General features: G+C 40.9%; 1 long non-coding RNA gene across 1 annotated transcript; it reads right to left on the minus strand.

Annotated features, from left to right (window-relative positions):
* Nucleotides 1–1,210: 1,210 nt before the first annotated feature.
* On the minus strand, nucleotides 1,211–2,425 carry LOC310821056. The gene is made up of 3 exons (XR_014554850.1): nucleotides 2,377–2,425; nucleotides 1,994–2,067; nucleotides 1,211–1,273 (listed from the first exon to the last, which is right to left on the minus strand). It is a non-coding gene; the product is annotated as an uncharacterized lncRNA (long non-coding RNA).
* Between the last annotated feature and the right edge of the window lie 781 nt (nucleotides 2,426–3,206).

Below are 3,206 nucleotides of genomic sequence, written 5' to 3' on the forward strand. Positions count from 1 at the left end.
ATATATATATATATATATATATATATATATATATATATATATATATATATATATATATATATATATAGAAAGATGGACAGACACATAGTGGGATTCAAAAGAGTTAACTTTTGTTTATTTATTCATCAGGTCTGCAGCTCTGGGGGTTGGAGGGGAGGGGGGAGGTCATGGAAGAGCTGGTTCAGGGTGACAGAAGAGCTGGTTCAGGGTGACAGAAGAGCTGGTTCAGGGTGACAGAAGAGCTGGTTCAGGGTGAGGGAAGGATACTAGGAATATCATGGGTCATCTGGGGGGTATCTGTTTAACACAAGGGTGAATGGGAGGGAGGGAGGGAGGAAGGAATGGACGGAGGGGGGGAGGAAGGAAGGGAGGGAGAGAGGAAGGAATTACATATGTAATTGATTTGAATTCAGGAAAAATATGAGTTTAACAGGTTTATAACATTTATAAGAACCAAACACAATTATTGCGACTATCGCCCCCCAAAAAACGATATGTTGTGTTCCAACAGTCTCTCTTGTATTCCTAGCATCCTCTCTCTTTGCTTCCTTCTTAAAAAGCATTGGAGAAGAACACCTCAGGGAAGGAACCATAGATCTTCTCCTCCACTGTGTTTTGAGGAAAGAAACGAAGAAGGAGGAAGCAGGAACGGAGTGTTGGGATGCACCCTTGAGGCGTTGGTATTCTGTTTGAACTTACCTAGTTAGCCTAGGTAGTTAGCCAGTTAGTCTAGCCTGGGACCTGGGGCCGGGGCCGGGGCCGGAGCCGGGGCTGGGGCTGGAGCTGGAGCTGGGGCTGGAGCTGGGGCCGGAGCTGGAGCTGGGGCAGGGGCCGGGGCCGGGGCCGGGGCTGGAGTCGGGGCTGGGGCTGGGGCAGGTGTGGGGGCAGGAGCCAGGGTAGTGAGGAGGCTGAGTAGCAGCTGAAGGAGTTCTGTTGGCAACTCGGGCAGGAAGGGGGAAATGGTCTCGATCTACAAAAAACAAAACACACCTTGAATGTCCATGCTTATTGTAATGCATGGAATGGAATGGAAACACGTGTTTGATACCATTCTTCATTCCATTCCATGCATTACAATGAGCCCGTCATCCGATTTCTACCTCCACCAGCCTCCCCAGGTATTGATGGTACAATATAGAAATCATGTGATTCACACCTCATTGGAGTATGAGCTGGAGTATGAGCTGGAGTCTGAGCTGGAGTCTGAGCTGGAGTCTGAGCTGGAGTCTGAGCTGGAGTCTGAGCGTGCGATTCGCTGATGCTCAACCTCGGCCTGTAAAAATAAATAAATATAGCCTTGGTAAGTAAATACAGGATATACAATGCGTAAGTAACTCTGCGTAAGTAATGGGACAGCGAAGCATCTTTTTCATTTCATTTTTGGCTCCAAAAGTTTGGATTTGAAATCAAACAATTACGATAAGATTGAAGTATTGATTCTCAGGTTTTATTTGAGGGTGTTTGTGAACATATTGGTTTCACCATTTAGAAATGACAACACTTTTTAGGCGTAGTCCCCTCTGCTGCTTGATTTCAGCTTTTGATGTATTGAGCCAAAAGAAGAAAAAATGTTTCACTGTCTCACCACTTACACAAGGCACTGTATATGATATATACTGCACTGTATACGATAAGTCTCCTGGAAAGACCTCACATCTCCAAATAGACACCTTTTTCAGGACAACATTTGGTTGGTCCAACAGTCATGGAGCTAACTCAGAACAATGGAATATTTCAATTAATGTCAGATCAACAACTGAAATAAAAATAGGGATACAAGGTTTTTTCTGGACACTGACGATTGAATATATACAATTATATATATATATATATATATATATATATATATATATATATATATATATATATATATATAGGATAATATATATAATATAGTATATATCACATATCATAGCTAACTTCTGGGTATCATGGAAATTATAAATTTGTCCCCATCTGAAAACAAATGTAAAACATTTCCAGGTAAACTCACCGGAACAGCCAATGACAGGCCTAGAAGGCACACCAGAAAGATAGTAGTCTTCATCATCGTATTGGTGGATAGTGCTGTGGAAAAATAAATAAATAAAAATTAACTTTTATTTCAATATTTTCCAAAGCAGGTTACCAAATCGCCTCACGTAAAAGAAAAAGAAAATACAACATGGAAATAAGAATAAGACAGTTGAAAAGAGGACAAACAAACAACCACAACCACATTAAGCCCAGATGTCTTTCTGTTCCTTGAGCTGAACATACATGTAAACCACCAGCACGTCAAAAACATAGTTTTTTACAAATACCATAATATGACACCGATTTAAGACCATTTTCAAATACCTCAACAACATCCCGATTTATGACTATTTCTATTACCTGTAAATTGCAAGGAGAATCAGCTGGTGTCCAGGTATAGCGATGCAAGGCCAATGAGAATATGCTACCTGGTTTGTGGGTTCCTCTTAAATAGAATTATGAGGTCTGACATCATCACATTCTAATACATCATGGCATTGTTAATAACGTCTGATATTCTGAAATATTTAATCTCCTTAATTGAAGGATGTGTGTGGCTAATGGTGAAAGAGATTAACATTAAAGCCTACGTGTTATTTTCTGTTGCTGTAACTGCAGTACGGGGGGGTCAGAATTGCTGGGCTGCTTCTGAAAATGGTCTTAAATCGGTGTCATATTGGGCTGTGAATATTGACAGTTGGCAGTTTGGATAGTTTATCAACAAACTATCAACTGCAACTCTGTTGATATGCAACAGTCTGTTATGGTAGTGCCTGGTGAGGCTGGTGGAAGGAGAAACCGGAGGACGGGCTCATACATTGAGTAACATAATTATTTTATTATTTAACACACATACACACACACACACACACACACACACATACACTCCCACCCACCCACCCAGCTCTCTCTCACACACACCTAGCTCACACCCCACCCTGAGTGTTGCCACATTGCCATAGGAACAGCTTAACTATAGTATCAACTAGGCTTATGATTACCTCAGGGTCTACCTGACTCACTGTCTGAAACACAAGCATATGCAACAACAACAACAACTAATGACAAACAACCATAATCACAATCACAAGGCAGTGCACAATACACACAATAATTATTATTAATAATAATCTTATGTCTACTTTGCCACAACAATGAATACATACAAACACCTCCTTCTATTCTTCTCA

This window comes from Argentina silus (genome assembly GCF_951799395.1).
Source record: "Argentina silus genome assembly, chromosome: 21".
NCBI classification, from domain to species: Eukaryota; Metazoa; Chordata; class Actinopteri; order Argentiniformes; family Argentinidae; genus Argentina; species Argentina silus.